The sequence below is a fragment of the Pseudophryne corroboree genome, chromosome 5 (assembly GCF_028390025.1).
Source record: "Pseudophryne corroboree isolate aPseCor3 chromosome 5, aPseCor3.hap2, whole genome shotgun sequence".
Taxonomy (NCBI): domain Eukaryota; kingdom Metazoa; phylum Chordata; class Amphibia; order Anura; family Myobatrachidae; genus Pseudophryne; species Pseudophryne corroboree.
The window spans coordinates 655,333,985-655,351,683 of record NC_086448.1 but is presented as its reverse complement, the minus strand read 5'-3'; the positions used below and the strand labels follow the sequence as shown (position 1 = coordinate 655,351,683).

The 17,699-nt window shown below is 44.5% G+C and overlaps 1 protein-coding gene and 1 long non-coding RNA gene across 8 annotated transcripts in view; one reads left to right on the top strand and one right to left on the bottom strand.

Moving 5' to 3' along the window:
• Positions 1 to 17,699, bottom strand: part of SPIDR (scaffold protein involved in DNA repair) — a 1,299,263-nt gene that overhangs the window by 575,910 nt on the left and 705,654 nt on the right. The gene's annotated exons all lie outside the window — the stretch shown is intronic.
• LOC134928212 (uncharacterized) overlaps positions 13,082 to 17,699 on the top strand; it is a 58,750-nt gene continuing 54,132 nt past the window's right edge. The window contains exon 1 of the long non-coding RNA XR_010177856.1: positions 13,082 to 13,239. This is a non-coding gene — a long non-coding RNA (uncharacterized LOC134928212). The remainder of the gene's footprint in view (positions 13,240 to 17,699) is intronic.

Here is a 17,699-nt window from a genome sequence, read left to right as displayed (position 1 = left end):
GTACCCAATGTCCACTTAACCACGGACATGTGGACAAGTGGAGTAGGGCAGGGTCAGGACTATATGACTGTGACAGCCCACTGGGTAGATGTATGGACTCCCGCCGCAAGAACAGCAGCGGCGGCACCAGTAGCAGCATCTCGCAAACGCCAACTCTTTCCTAGGCAGGCTACGCTTTGTATCACCGGTTTCCAGAATACGCACACAGCTGAAAACCTCTTACGGCAACTGAGGAAGATCATCGCGGAATGGCTTACCCCAATTGGACTCTCCTGTGGATTTGTGGCATCGGACAACGCCAGCAATATTGTGTGTGCATTAAATATGGGCAAATTCCAGCACGTCCCATGTTTTGCACATATCTTGAATTTGGTGGTGCAGAATTATTTAAAAAACGACAGGGGCGTGCAAGAGATGCTGTCGGTGGCCAGAAAAATTGCGGGACACTTTCGGCGTACAGGCACCACGTACAGAAGACTGGAGCACCACCAAAAACTACTGAACCTGCCCTGCCATCATCTGAAGCAAGAAGTGGTAACGAGGTGGAATTCAACCCTCTATATGCTTCAGAGGTTGGAGGAGCAGCAAAAGGCCATTCAAGCCTATACAATTGAGCACGATATAGGAGGTGGAATGCACCTGTCTCAAGTGCAGTGGAGAATGATTTCAACGTTGTGCAAGGTTCTGATGCCCTTTGAACTTGCCACACGTGAAGTCAGTTCAGACACTGCCAGCCTGAGTCAGGTCATTCCCCTCATCAGGCTTTTGCAGAAGAAGCTGGAGACATTGAAGGAGGAGCTAACACGGAGCGATTCCGCTAGGCATGTGGGACTTGTGGATGGAGCCCTTAATTCGCTTAACAAGGATTCACGGGTGGTCAATCTGTTGAAATCAGAGCACTACATTTTGGCCACCGTGCTCGATCCTAGATTTAAAGCCTACCTTGGATCTCTCTTTCCGGCAGACACAAGTCTGCTGGGGTTGAAAGACCTGCTGGTGAGAAAATTGTCAAGTCAAGCGGAACGCGACCTGTCAACATCTCCTCCTTCACATTCTCCCGCAACTGGGGGTGCGAGGAAAAGGCTCAGAATTCCGAGCCCACCCGCTGGCGGTGATGCAGGGCAGTCTGGAGCGACTGCTGATGCTGACATCTGGTCCGGACTGAAGGACCTGACAACGATTACGGACATGTCGTCTACTGTCACTGCATATGATTCTCTCACCATTGAAAGAATGGTGGAGGATTATATGAGTGACCGCATCCAAGTAGGCACGTCACACAGTCCATACTTATACTGGCAGGAAAAAGAGGCAATTTGGAGGCCATTGCACAAACTGGCTTTATTCTACCTAAGTTGCCCTCCCACAAGTGTGTACTCCGAAAGAGTGTTTAGTGCCGCCGCTCACCTTGTCAGCAATCGGCGTACGAGGTTACATCCAGAAAATGTGGAGAAGATGATGTTCATTAAAATGAATTATAATCAATTCCTCCGCGGAGACATTGACCAGCAGCAATTGCCTCCACAAAGTACACAGGGAGCTGAGATGGTGGATTCCAGTGGGGACGAATTGATAATCTGTGAGGAGGGGGATGTACACGGTGATATATCGGAGGGTGATGATGAGGTGGACATCTTGCCTCTGTAGAGCCAGTTTGTGCAAGGAGAGATTAATTGCTTCTTTTTTGGGGGGGGTCCAAACCAACCCGTCATATCAGTCACAGTCGTGTGGCAGACCCTGTCACTGAAATGATGGGTTGGTTAAAGTGTGCATGTCCTGTTTTGTTTATACAACATAAGGGTGGGTGGGAGGGCCCAAGGACAATTCCATCTTGCACCTCTTTTTTCTTTTATTTTTCTTTGCGTCATGTGCTGTTTGGGGAGGGTTTTTTGGAAGGGACATCCTGCGTGACACTGCAGTGCCACTCCTAAATGGGCCCGGTGTTTGTGTCGGCCACTAGGGTCGCTAATCTTACTCACACAGTCAGCTACCTCATTGCGCCTCTTTTTTTCTTTGCGTCATGTGCTGATTGGGGAGGGTTTTTTGGAAGGGACATCCTGCGTGACACTGCAGTCCACTCCTAAATGGGCCCGGTGTTTGTGTCGGCCACTAGGGTCGCTAATCTTACTCACACAGTCAGCTACCTCATTGCGCCTCTTTTTTTCTTTGCGTCATGTGCTGATTGGGGAGGGTTTTTTGGAAGGGACATCCTGCGTGACACTGCAGTGCCACTCCTAAATGGGCCCGGTGTTTGTGTCGGCCACTAGGGTCGCTAATCTTACTCACACAGTCAGCTACCTCATTGCGCCTCTTTTTTTCTTTGCGTCATGTGCTGATTGGGGAGGGTTTTTTGGAAGGGACATCCTGCGTGACACTGCAGTGCCACTCCTAGATGGGCCAGGTGTTTGTGTCGGCCACTAGTGTCGCTTAGCTTAGTCATCCAGCGACCTTGGTGCAAATTTTAGGACTAAAAATAATATTGTGAGGTGTGAGGTATTCAGAATAGACTGAAAATGAGTGGAAATTATGGTTTTTGAGGTTAATAATAATATGGGATCAAAATGACCCCCAAATTCTATGATTTAAGCTGTTTTTTAGTGTTTTTTTAAAAAAACACCCGAATCCAAAACACACCCGAATCCGACAAAAAAAATTCGGTGAGGTTTTGCCAAAACGCGGTCGAACCCAAAACACGGCCGCGGAACCGAACCCAAAACCAAAACACAAAACCCGAAAAATTTCAGGCGCTCATCTCTACTAACAACGTCTTTTCAGAGAAACTCAGGAGAGCTCCCCTAGTGTGTGTCCAGTCTCTCTGGGCACAGAGTCTAACTGAAGTCTGGAGGAGGGGCATAGAGGGAGGAGCCAGTTCACACCCATTCAAAGTCTTATAGTGTGCCCATGTCTCCTGCAGATCCCGTCTATACCCCGTGGTCCTTTTAGAACCCCAGCATCCTCTAGGACGTATGAGAAACAAAAAAAACACAGAGCTTACAAAATTGGTAAAGAAACAAGCACTGCAGCTATGATGATGTATCCCCGGTCCTCCATAGGTAAACATGTGACAGGTTAACAGGGTAAGAAAGTGTCCTTTCTAAACCATTCTAGAACACACTCACTATGGGCCGAGTTCAATTAGCCATAAAAAAACGCAAATTTAATGCGAATCGCGGAACATTCCCAAAAAGGCCTATTCAATTGAATGCAAAATAATTTGTACCACAAATTTCAATTCACCAACTCTGAACTGGTGATAAACTTGTGAAACATTCAGATTTTAAATTAAACCCCGGGGACACAACCATGAATGACTAATTAGGCACATTAAAATGTTTGATTATTTTTAAATTGACCAATAATGACATGTAATTTTTGGTGTGAAAAAGTGCAAAACTATGAAAATTGGGGTACAAGATATGGGACAGGTGTATTGGGATACTTTATGAGTTAAACAATGTTTTTAGACTTGCAGGTGGGAGTTATCGGTCTGATTAAAATGACAAGTCTATATTTAGTGTGAGACCATGGATGGATCTGCTTACGAAATTCTACGTTACAGTGTTCTCCTTGAAATTACTGTAATGTGGCATTTCATATGCAGATACAGCTACACTTGCACACAGAATATAGGCTGCATATCATTTTAATCAGCAGAAGCTGCAATAGCGATGCACACAAGATGCATTTACGGCAAAAAAAAATTACGCCCAATGTTAGCAGTGCTGCACAGGAACGGATGACTCACTCACGACAGGCATCTCACGGTGCATGCACAATGCTAACTTGCCTTACAAAGGAATGTGCCTTCTGGGTTCCCTTCCCCCAACCAAAGCCAGCATGAGCCATTAATTTACATACAGTAGTGTATTGGTCCTGTTGTGTTTGTCATTTAGTAAGCAGAACACCCAGTCTATGAAATCACAAGTCTCAACGGGAGTGGGGGAGACAGTCTAATTTAAGCAATCATAAAGATAAGACACACGTAATTTGAAAGAACACACTTGTATTGTATATCTAAGTAGCATGCATGGATTTTTTTATTATTTTTTTATAATTTTGACTGCATATATATATATATATATATATATATATATCTATCAGTGTGCATGTCTGAGTCTGCATATGAAGCACAACAGAACTTGTTTTGGGAAAATTCGAAAAAAGCTGTGCATGCTACTTTTTACACAGATATACAAGTGTGTCCTTTGCGGAAATTTAACCTTTAATCAAAAGCATGGTAGCCATTGGCGATACCACTATGCCAAGAGATCCACGGAGACAGGTGACTTACACTTGCAGTGACATAGTGACGTCGCTCACTGTAATGAAAATTTTATAGTGCTGTGTGTCCCAACTCTATCGCTGATTGTAATTATTTTTTCTGCCTATTAGACAACAGGACAGAAGTGACCAGGAGAGAGGAATAATCCAAAAGGTTACAGAGGATCCTTTGTTCTATATTGGGACTCCATTTTTTTGTCTGATTAAATTGGCTGTGAATATTAATCTCAATATACAGCCCTTAGAAAGGAAGCTAATTATCCGATTGTCTTATTTTCTAAGCGACCTAATCTAATATCTGGAGGAGGCTCATAATCGACAAGTATCAGCTTTAAATAATAAAGTTGAATGAAAGGTCATCAATTAAAAGGCTCACACAATAAGTGAAAGTTCAAAAAAACAATACCAAAGACTCCTGATGAGGTCACTGATGACAATACACATTGGATGATATATTGTCTGGAAAACATATTGAAAGAAAGGAGCTGTACTTAAAAAAAAATAAAAAAATTCTAAAATATTACAACCTTGTGACAACAAGACAATATTTGTAATAAGAAATCGGCACATTGAAGTTTTCAACAAATTTATAAAGAAAGTTTTTACTAAACATAAGTATATTTTAAAAGATTCTTTATAGTTGTATTCAATGAACAATGGCCCTCATTCCGAGTTGTTCGCTCGCAAGGCGATTTTAGCAGAGTTGCTCACGCTAAGCCGCCGCCTACTGGGAGTGAATCTTAGCATCTTAAAATTGCAAACGATGTATTCGCAATATTGCGATTACACACCTCGTAGCAGTTTCTGAGTAGCTTCAGACTTACTCGGCATCTGCGATCAGTTCAGTGCTTGTCGTTCCTGGTTTGACGTCACAAACACACCCAGCGTTCGCCCAGACACTCCTCCGTTTCTCCGGCCACTCCTGCGTTTTTTCCGGAAACGGTAGCGTTTTTTCCAACACGCCCATAAAACGGCCTGTTTCCGCCCAGAAACACCCATTTCCTGTCAATCACACTACGATCGCCTGAGCGAAGAAAAAGCCGTGAGTAAAAATCCTAACTTCATAGCAAATTTACTTGGCGCAGTCGCAGTGCGGACATTGCGCATGCGCACTAAGCGGAAAATCGCTGCGATGCGAAGATTTTTACCGAGCGAACAACTCGGAATGAGGGCCAATGTGTTGAAGCCAATTAGATATTTCCTGTATTACATATAAATTCTTTGATACATAAAAAGGTTATAAAATCTTTATATCTAGGTGCCCCCTAAGAAACATTCCCTTTTATCTACCCAAAATTCCCTTCCTCGCATAGGACCATTCTGTGGGGTATCGCTGCCGAACAAGCTTAAAGACATCCAAAAACCCTACCAATCAAATTTAAGGGATACATAAATTTAACAAGCGCAGTACTAGTTACTAAACATTCTAGAAATCTTTTTCTGCTTTCACATTTCTACTTAACATAGGGTTCTTTTTATACTAGTAGTTCACAACCTTGGTCCTCAAGTACCCCCAACAGTTCATGTTTTCCAGGTCACCTAGCAGTTTAACAGGTGTATTCATTACTCACCAACACATTTTAAAAGACCCACAAGTGGAGCAAATTATTTCACTTGCAATCCTGTGAGGAGACCTTGAAAATATGAACTGTTGGGAGTACTTGAGGACCATGGTTGGAAACCACTGTTTTATACAGTGCACCAGGGGAGCTTTCAGTTGTAAGGCATGTTGTCATTAGGTGCCTGCCATTCTGGTGATTTTATATTCCGCCATGCAGTATTATTGTATTTAAAAAATAACCACTGTATTTACTGTGCACTGGCCTGCTTGTCAGGGCTTGCTACATTGTACAGTATTTTGCAGTACCATACTGATCCGCTGCTATTCAGCACTGTACTGTAGATTTCATTAGCGGAACAATCGGCACCCAGCAGTGAAGCAGTGTATTGCATACTGTGGATACTCTAGCGCCTTATCATGCCAATCTGTGCTACAGGTTGAGTATCCCTTATCCAAAATGCTTGGGACCAGAGGTATTTTGGATATCGGATTTTTCCGTATTTTGGAATAATTGCATGCCATAATGAGATATCATAGTGATGGGACCTAAGTCTAAGCACAAAATGCATTTATGTTTCATATACACCTTATACACACAGCCTGAAGGTCATTTTATCCAATATTTTTTATAACTTTGTGCATTAAACAAAGTGTGTCTACATTAACACAATTCATTTATGTGTCATATACACCTTATACACACAGCCTGAAGGTCATTTAATACAATATTTTTAATAACTGTGTGTATCAAACAAAGTTTGTGTACATTTAGCCATCAAAAAACAAAGGTTTCACTATTTCACTCTCACTCAAAAAAGTCCGTATTACGGAATATTCCGTATTTCGGAATATTTGGATATGGGATACTCAACCTGTATTTGTATGGCACGAATAAGACATCTGTATGGCGCAGCAGCAGTAATGATGAGCGTGGCTACATCTGTAGGACACCGGAGAGGGGGTGGAGGCAGTGCAGTATTAAATAAGATTTTACTCACCGGTAAATCTATTTCTCGTAGTCCGTAGTGGATGCAGGGAACTCCGTAAGGACCATGGGGAATAGACGGGCTCCGCAGGAGACTGGGCACTCTAAAAGAAAGATTAGGTACTATCTGGTGTGCACTGGCTCCTCCCACTATGACCCTCCTCCAGACCTCAGTTAGGATACTGTGCCCGGAAGAGCTGACACAATAAGGAAGGATTTTGAATCCCGGGTAAGACTCATACCAGCCACACCAATCACACCGTATAACTCGTGATACTATACCCAGTTAACAGTATGAAATATAACTGAGCCTCTCAACAGCCTCTCAACCCTTAGTTAGGCAATAACTACATACAAGTATTGCAGACAATCCGCACTTGGGATGGGCGCCCAGCATCCACTACGGACTACGAGAAATAGATTTACCGGTGAGTAAAATCTTATTTTCTCTGACGTCCTAGTGGATGCTGGGAACTCCGTAAGGACCATGGGGATTATACCAAAGCTCCCAAACGGGCGGGAGAGTGCGGATGACTCTGCAGCACCGAATGAGAGAACTCAAGGTCCTCCTCAGCCAGGGTATCAAATTTGTAGAATTTAGCAAACGTGTTTGCCCCTGACCAAGTTGCAGCTCGGCAAATTTGTAAAGCCGAGACCCCTCGGGCAGCCGCCCAAGATGAGCCCACTTTCCTTGTGGAATGGGCTTTTACTGATTTAGGATGCGGCAATCCAGCCGCAGAATGCTCCAGCTGAATTGTGCTACAAATTCAGCGAGCAAGTCTGCTTAGAAGCAGGAGCACCTATTTTGTTGGGTGCCTACAGGATAAAAAGCGAGTCAGTTTTCCTGACTCCAGCCGTCCTGGAAATATACATTTTTAATGCCCTGACTACGTCCAGTAACTTGGAATCTTCCAAGTCCCTAGTAGCCGCAGGCACTACAATAGGTTGGTTCAAGTGAAAAGCTGATACCACCTTAGGGAGAAACTGGGGACGAGTCCTCAATTCTGCCCTATCCATATGGAAAATCAGATAAGGGCTTTTACATGACAAAGCCGCCCATTCTGACACACGCCTGGCCGAAGCCAAGGCCAATAACATGACCACTTTCCACGTGAGATATTTCAAATCCACAGTTTTAAGTGTCTCAAACCAATGTGATTTTAGGAAACTCAACACCACGTTGAGATCCCAAGGTGCCACAAGAGGCACAAAAGGGGGCTGAATATGTAGCACTCCCTTTACAAATGTCTGAACTCCAGGCAGTGAAGCCAGTTCTTTCTGGAAGAAAATCGACAGAGCCGAAATCTGGACCTTAATGGAACCCAAGTTTAGGCCCATGGTCACTCCTGACTGTAGGAAGTGCAGAAAACGACCCAGCTGAAATTCCTCTGTTGGGGCCTTCCTGGCCTCACACCACGCAACATATTTTCGCCAAATACGGTGATAATGGTTTGCGGTTACTTCTTTCCTGGCTTTTATCAGCGTAGGAATGACTTCCTCCGGAATGCCCTTTTCCTTTAGGATCCGGAATTCAACCGCCATGCCGTCAAACGCAGCCGCGGTAAGTCTTGGAACAGACAGGGCCCCTGCTGTAGCAGATCCTGTCTGAGCAGTAGAGGCCATGGGTCCTCTGATATCATTTCTTGAAGTTCTGGGTACCAAGCTCTTCTTGGCCCATCCGGAACCACGAGTATCGTTCTTACTCCTCGTTTTCTTATTATTCTCAGTACCTTTGGTATGAGAGGCAGAGGAGGGAATACATAAACCGACTGGTACACCCACGGTGTCACTAGAGCGTCCACAGCTATTGCCTGAGGGTCCCTTGACCTGGCGCAATATCTAGTTTTTTGTTTAGGCGGGACGCCATCATGTCCACCTGTGGCCTTTCCCAACGGTTTATCAACAGTTGGAAGACTTCTGGATGAAGTCCCCACTCTCCCGGGTGTAGGTCGTGTCTGCTGAGGAAGTCTGCTTCCCAGTTGTCCACTCCCGGAATGAACACTGCTGACAGTGCTAAGACGTGATTTTCCGCCCATCGGAGAATCCTTGTGGCTTCTGCCATCGCCATCCTGCTTCTTGTGCCGCTCTGTCTGTTTACATGGGCGACTGCCGTGATGTTGTCTGATTGGATCAGTACCGGCTGGTTTTGAAGCAGAGGCCTTGCCAGACTTAGGGCATTGTAAATGGCCCTCAGTTCCAGAATATTTATGTGTAGGGACGACTCCTGACTTGACCAAAGTCCTTGGAAATTTCTTCCCTGTGTGACTGCCCCCCAGCCTCGAAGGCTGGAATCCGTGGTTACCAGGACCCAGTCCTGTATGCCGAATCTGCGGCCCTCTTGAAGATGAGCACTCTGCAGCCACCACAGTAGAGATACCCTGGTCCTTGGAGACAGGGTTATCAGCCGATGCATCTGAAGATGCGATCCCGACCACTTGTCCAAGAGGTCCCACTGAAAGGTTCTTGCATGGAACCTGCCGAATGGAATTTTGCTTCGTAAGAAGCTACCATTTTTCCCAGGATTCGTGTGCAGTGATGCACCGATACCTGTTTTGGTTTCAGGAGGTCTCTGACTAGAGATGACAGCTCCTTGGCTTTCTCCTGCGGGAGAAACACTTTTTTCTGTTCTGTGTCCAGAGCCATCCCCAGGAACAGTAGGCGTGTGGTAGGAACCAGCTGTGACTTTGGAATGTATAGAATCCATCCGTGCTGTTGTAGCACTTCCCGAGATAGTGCTACTCCGACCAACAACTGCTCCTTGGACCTCGCCTTTATAAGGAGATCGTCCAAGTACGGGATAATTAAAACTCCCTTTTTTCGAAGGAGTATCATCATTTCTGCCATTACCTTGGTAAAGACCCTTGGTGCCGTGGACAGTCCAAACGGCAGTGTTTGGAATTGGTAATGGCAATCCTGTACCACAAATCTGAGGATGGTAAATGGGGACATGTAGGTAAGCATCCTTGATGTCCAGGGATACCATGTAATCCCCCTCCTCCAGGCTTGCAATAACCGCCCTGAGCGATTCCATCTTGAACTTGAATTTTTTTATGTATGTGTTCAAGGATTTCAAATTTAAAATGGGTCTCACCGAACCGTCCGGTTTCGGTACCACAAACAGTGTGGAATAGTAACCCCCTCCTTGTTGAAGTAGGGGCACCTTGACTATCACCTGCTGGGAATACAGCTTGTGAATTGCCTCTAGCACAGCCTCCCTGCCTGAGGGAGTTGTCGGCAAGGCAGATTTGAGGAAACGGCGGGGGGGAGACGCCTCGAATTCCAGCTTGTACCCCTGAGATACTACTTGAAGGATCCAGGGATCCACCTGTGAGCGAGCCCTCTGATCGCTGAAATTTTTGAGGCGGCCCCCCACCGTACCTGGCTACGCCTGTGGAGCCCCCGCGTCATGCGGTGGACTCAGAGGAAGCGGGGGAAGAATTTTGATTCTGGGAACTGGCTGACTGGTGCAGCTTTTTCCCTCTTCCCTCGTCTCTGTGCAGAAAGGAAGCGCCTTTGACCCGCTTGCTTTTCTGAAGCCGAAAGGACTGTACCTGATAATACAGTGCTTTCTTAGGCTGTGAGGAAACCTGAGGTAAAAATTTTTCTTCCCAGCTGTTGCTGTGGATACGAGGTCCCAGAGACCATCCCCAAACAATTCCTCACCCTTATAAGGCTCTATGTGCCTTTTAAAGTCAGCATCACCTGTCCAGTGTCGGGTCACTAATACCCTCCTGACAGAATGGACATTGCATTAATTCTGGATGCCAGCCAGCAAAATATCCCTCTGTGCATCCCTCATATATAAGACGACGTCTTTAATATGCTCTTATGTTCGCAAAATAGTATCCCTGTTTGACAGGGTCACAGACCACGCTGCAGCAGCACTATCTGCAGGTCTCAGTCTAGTACCTGAGTGTGTAAATACAGACTTCAGGATAGCCTCCTGCTTTTTATCAGCAGGTACCTTCAAAGTGGCCGTATCCTAAGACGGCAGTGCCACCTTTTTTGACAAACGTGTGAGCGCCTTATCCACCCTAGGGGATATCTCCCAGCGTAACTTATCCTCTGGCGGGAAAGGGTACGCCATCAGTAACTTTTTAGAAATGACCAGTTTCTTATCGGGGGAACCCACGCTTTTTCACACTTCATTCACTCATTTGATGGGGGAACCAAACACTGCCTGCTTTTTCTCCCCGAACATAAAACCCTTTTTTAGTGGTACTTGGGTTAATATCAGAAATGTGTAACACATTTTTTATTGCCGGGATCATGTAACGGATGTTCCTAGTGGATTGTGTATATGTCTCAACCTCGTCGACACTGGAGTCAGACTCCGTGTCGACATCTGTGTCTGCCATCTGAGGGAGCGGTCGTTTTTGAGCCCCTGATGGCCTTTGAGACGCCTGGGCAGGCGCGGGCTGAGAAGCCGGCTGTCCCACAGCTGTTACGTCATCCAGCCTTTTATGTAAGGAGTTGACACTGTCGGTTTATACCTTCCACCTATCCATCCACTCTGGTGTCGGCCCCACAGGGGGCGACATCACATTTATCGGCATCTGCTCTGCCACCACATAAGCCTCCTCATCAAACGTGTCGACACAGCCGTACCGACACACCGCACACACACAGGGAATGCTCTGACTGAGGACAGGACCCCACACAGCCCTTTGGGGAGACAGAGAGAGAGTATGCCAGCACACACCAGAGCGCTATATAATTTAGGGATTAACACTATATTGAGTGAATTTTCCCAATAGCTGCTTGTATATACAATATTGCGCCTAAATTTAGTGCCCCCCTCTCTTTTTAACCCTTTGAGCCTGCAAACTACAGGGGAGAGCCTGGGGAGCGGTCTTCCAGCTGCACTGTGAAGAGAAAATGGCGCCAGTGTGCTGAGGGAGATAGCTCCGCCCCTTTTTCGCTGACTTTTCTCCCGCTTTTTTATGGATTCTGGCAGGGGTATTTATCACATATATAGCCTCTGGGGCTATATATTGTGATATATTTGCCAGCCAAGGTGTTTTTATTGCTGCTCAGTGCGCCCCCCCCCCCCAGCGCCCTGCACCCTCAGTGACCGGAGTGTGAAGTGTGTATGAGGAGCAATGGCGCACAGCTGCAGTGCTGTGCGCTACCTTGGTGAAGACTGATGTCTTCTGCCGCCGATTTTCCGGACCTCTTCTTGCTTCTGGCTCTGTAAGGGGGACGGCGGCGCGGCTCCGGGAACGAACACCAAGGCCAGTTCCATGCGGTCGATCCCTCTGGAGCCAATGGTGTCCAGTAGCCTAAGAAGCCCAAGCTAGCTGCAAGCAGGTAGGTTCGCTTCTTCTCCCCTTACTCCCTTGATGCAGTGAGCCTGTTGCCAGCAGGTCTCACTGTAAAATAAAAAACCTAAAATAAACTTTCTTTTTAGGAGCTCAGGAGAGCCCCTAGTGTGCATCCAGCTCGGCCGGGCACAGAAATCTAACTGAGGTCTGGAGGAGGGTCATAGTGGGAGGAGCCAGTGCACACCAGATAGTACCTAATCTTTCTTTTAGAGTGCCCAGTCTCTTGCGGAGCCCGTCTATTCCCCATGGTCCTTACGGAGTTCCCAGCATCCACTAGGACGTCAGAGAAATATCTCTAATTCCTCTGTGTCCTCCAGCTGCAAAGGTACTGTAAGTGGGAAAGGTGTCATGCATGTGGAGGATGACGGATACATCTTGAGAGTTATGGAGTAGCACTTTTTATTTAATTGCTCATATGGACAAAATCAAGAAAAAAAATAGTTTGACTATTTCTTTATACAATAAAAATAATTAGTGCAGATTACTACTATTGGTTACTAAAATAAAGCCATCTCTGTCCCATATAATCAATATGCAATTCAGATTTGGATAAACTAAGAAATAGAAGAGCAGGTGGATAATGCAAAAACCTGGAAACTGGCCCGATAATGAAGGAACAAGTTCACCTGCAAGTAGTAAAGCAGATATTTTTTCACTTTCAGTTATTGTACAAAAAAAAAATGAACAACCCCACACACGCTCTTCTTTATTTACATTAACCATACATGCCAGCAGTTCAGACATTCAGAGAATGAAACTGGACAAGTTTAGGCATAGTTCAATTATCCTGATTTCCAACTGGGTTGCTGTTGGCATGAATACATTGTCTGTTCTTTTCTTAGATTACATAACTCTTCTTACTACATACTGCAAGCAGATGTAAAAATAAATTGCAGCTTACTCAAAAATACTTACACGGCACTGCTCAAACAAAAGATACATTGTAAGAGCACATACTGGATGGCAAAGTACATGAAAAGTTTTCTTGTTTATTATTAAGCCAATCTTCACGTGAGGATGTGGATGAGAAGAGGCTGGCAAAGAGTGGTGTTCTACAGTAGTACCAGCTCTGGGATAGGATAGGTCAGGTGAGTCAAATTTAGCAATTAGTGGGAATGCTGCTTTTAGGAGTAAGAAATATTATAGTAAGTACAGGTTGAGTATCCCATATCCAAATATTCCGAAATACGGAATATTCCGAAATACAGACTTTTTTGAGTGAGAGTGAGATAGTGAAACCTTTGTTTTCTGATGGCTCAATATACACAAACTTTGTTTAATACACAAAGTTATTAAAAATATTGTATTAAATGACCTTCAGGCTGTGTGTATAAGGTGTATATGAAACATAAATGAATTGTGTGAATGTACACACACTTTGTTTAATGCACAAAGTTATTAAAAATATTGGCTTCAATTACCTTCAGGCTGTATGTATAAGGTGTATATGAAACATAAATGCCTTCTGTGCTTAGATTTAGGTTCCATCACCATGATATCTCATTATGGTATGCAATTATTCCAAAATACGGAAAAATCCGATATCCAAAATACCTCTGGTCCCAAGCATTTTGGATAAGAGATACTCAACCTGTATATACACTTTTTGATTGGTGATTCTACCAATTCGTTTGTCATATATGCCACACATCGGCATCCCAATCTTTAAAATCCTGGCATGGGCGAGGTAAGTATGCTATCCCCTTCTCCCCTACCACCTGACCCTCCCTTCCCGCATCCGAACCCTTACCTTAATCCGTTGGTGCCTAAACCTAACTCACACCCCGCAGCATAACCCTATCCCTCCACTTTAGTGCCTAAAACTATCCTCCACGCGGTGGTGCATAACCCTAACAAATCCCCCTCAGCCTAACTCTCCCGGGTGGTGCCTAAACCTGACATCATTGTATTTTTTTTATGTTATACTCACTGTAGTTGCCATGTTTTCACCACTCCTCAAGTTCACCAAGATCATCAATCCTCTGTTTTATCGCTCCCGGAGTGTCTACCCTGTTGCATATTTGTGTTATCTGCAAAAATGTATACTTTACCTCCAATATAATTTGCAATATAATCAACAAAGATATTAAAGAGCACTGTTTCAAGTATAGATCCCTGGGGTACTCCACTTATAGCCTTTCCCTCCTTAGATTGCACTGTATTTACTACAACTCTGTTTCCTATCCTGCAACCAGGTTCTTATCCATTCAACCACGTTAGAATCCAATCCCATGCTTTCGAGTTTATTTAGCAGTTTGCTAGATGGCACAGTGTCAAAATCCTTACTAAAGTCTAGATATGCTACATCAGCCATGGCACACCTGTGGCTCTTTAGCCGCATTCGGCTCTTTCTTTATTCAAATGTGGCTCCCGACACTCAGTCACCTGACCACAACAGATCCTGGAAACTGGTGCACTCCAACCAGACACACAGCAGCACTACGGCGACTGAAAACTGAGGGAGCCAGATACAGGGGTGTAGTGACATATGAGGGTGGGCTGGAGTGACACAATGGGGAGCTGGCTGGAGTGACAAAGGAGAATCCTGGCAGGAGAGACACAATGGGGAGCTGACTGGAGTGACACAGGAGGGTGCTGGCTGGAGTGACACATTGACACATAGGGGAGCTGACTGGAGTGACACAGGAGGGTGCTGGCTGGAGTGACACATGGAGGAGATGAAGTGTATTATGTGAAAATGGCTTTTTCAATATATTTTATGTGGATCTGGATTTTTTAATTATTTTATGTGGAAGTGTCTTTTTCAATGTATTTTATGTTGATTCTGGCTTTAAAATTTATTTTATGTGGATCTGGCATTTTCATTGTCTTTTATACCAGGGGTGTGGCCTAGCAGGCACAAGTCACACCCCATTTTTGCACACACGCCTTCGGCTTGATGTCGGCTCTTTGACGTACCTAACAAGATTTTTTGGCTCTTTGTCTCTGACTGGTTGGCCGCCCCTGTGCTACATCTATGCTATCCCCACTTGATCTTTTATTTTAGTAATGGAGTCAAAAAAGTCAGTAAGCTTTGTTTAGCAAGATTTCCCCCCAGTAAATCTATGCTGTTTGGAATCCTTTAAATTGCTGAATTTAAGAGATTCCACAACTCTTTCTTTTAATATTGTTCTATTACATTACCTACTACTTATGTAAGGCTCACTGGTCTGTAATTACTTGTCTCTTCCTTGCTTCCACTTTTGTGCAGTGGTACTACAGTCGCTCTTTTCCAGTCCTCTGTAATTGCTCCTGTAGCTAGTGATTGGTTGAATAATTCTGTTAATAGTAATAAAGGCACCCCTTCAAGCTCTTTTAGTATCCTTGGATGTATTCCATCAGGCCTCATAGACCCTCTGTCCCACCAGCCAGCTCCACTTCTGACTCTGCAGTCAACCCCCACAACCCGGCCTCTGTAGCCCACACACAAGCTTACCTTGTCTTCTGGGCATCTGCTCCTCTGTCAGTGGTGCGGTGTCATGTGCATCTCTCTCAGTAATGAAAAAAAAACCACATTACTGTACCAGGCAACCACCAAGTGACAGCAGTTGCCAGTCCCCACAGACAGAGCCAGCTATAACCGCTGCATGCAATGGTGCAGTAATCAGCAGGGCACAGCAGAGGTAATGGGATTAATCTGTGTACCCCTGACAGCTGGAGCCCACTGGCAAATGCTTCCATTGCTTACGGGAGATCTGACACTGACAACAGGGTAGGCAGAGCGGTTACCAAAGGGGCCCCACACAAAGATACATTACCAGCATGTGGGCACTGTGGCATACTTGAACTGGGGTTTCTGTATGGCATAATGTGAATTGAGGGCACTACAGTGTGTTTAACATATTTGTAGCACTGGGAGAATTTACACATTACCCTTATATCATATTGGTAATTACAAATCTTAATCCAGCACTGGCTAGACAGATAGATATGCACACACATCTGTTCCAATTCCTGAGTACAATACAGTGCTGTATATTTAATGACACATAACAAATATAATTTTAAGATTAGGGTCCCTTTAACAGGTTGTACATTAACTATCACTCAATTATGTAAATCCGTTCCAAATACAGACACATTTACAGTACCCGTAATGTCTATATTTATTTAAAAACACTATCGATGCCAAAAACCATTGTGACGCATGGCATACAGCTTTTTTCTTTTTTTACTCTGAGAAAACAAATTAGACGTTTTACTGGGAAGTGACATAGTTAGTGGAGTCGAAGATCGGGAGTGTTGGACATGAGCCTTTTAGTCACGTGCCAACTGAATGAGCCAGATTCTTTTAGAGCAGTAGTAGATCATTGCTAAAGCTAGAGGGAAAAAGATGCCTTTCATCATTTTAAAAAAATAAGTGAGCAAAGTAAATATATAAAAAAAAAAAAAAATTAAGAAAATACCTTTTAAAATGAATGGAGTTTGATTTGTATGTTATATTTATGAAAAATTGTTATGAAGGAAAAAAACAAAAGCTAATTTCCATAAAATGTCATACAGCTAAAACAGAAATATATTTCTTGCATCTTATTATTATAGTCTGCTGAAGCTGAACTTGGCTCAGTGAAAACACTTAGAACCCTTTCACAACGCACAGCGACCCGCTTAAACTCGGCAATATAGTGGGTAATTTGTGCAGTGTGAAAGGGGTATTACAGATGTGTCCTTTATAGTTATAAATAGAGGGTGCGCTACCCGCCACCGGCTAAATAGCACAATCTATGGGGGGTAATTCCAAGTTGATCGCAGCAGGAAATTTTTTAGCAGTTGGGCAAAACCATGTGCACTGCAGGGGAGGCAGATATAACATGTGCAGAAAGAGTTAGATTTGGGTGGGTTATTTTATTTCTGTGCAGGGTAAATACTGGCTGCTTTATTTTTACACTGCAAATTAGATTGCAGATTGAACACACCACACCCAAATCTAACTCTCTGCACATGTTAAATCTGCCTCCCCTGCAGTGCACATGGTTTTGCCCAACTGCTAACAAAATTTCTGCTGCGATCAACTTGGAATTACCCCCTATGGTCAGAGGGAGTATAGTAGGTGGCGGAAGCATCGTTCTCCCACTACCTGCGGACACTTGTAGCCCGCACTGCGCACGCATCATGGGCCAAGTTATATAAGAACACATTTGTAGGGGGGAAATTCAATTCCAGGCAAATCCGTTCGCCCAGCAAAATCAGCGTGATAATAGCCGCACTGTATGGCATCCCGATCTCACACAGAAGTGTTCATTGCCCATAGTTTGAATCCGGCATTCGGCCGGGCTGAGCGGAGTATGATGGGGTGCCATTGCCAGCATTTAAACACCACAACAGCAGTAATTTGTACCCTCCGCCAGCAATTGAATTCTCCTCTTAAAGGCAAAATTCCCATCCCCATCGAGCACTTTTGCAGACCAGGGACAGTTTGGTCCAATATCTCTTTAATTTTTACGCATATAAATTAAATCCACCCCTTCTGTAATACATATTATAAATATCCAGAATGATAAAGGCATAAAACTGTATTGCCTGATAAACAGTAACATTTTCCCGAGCT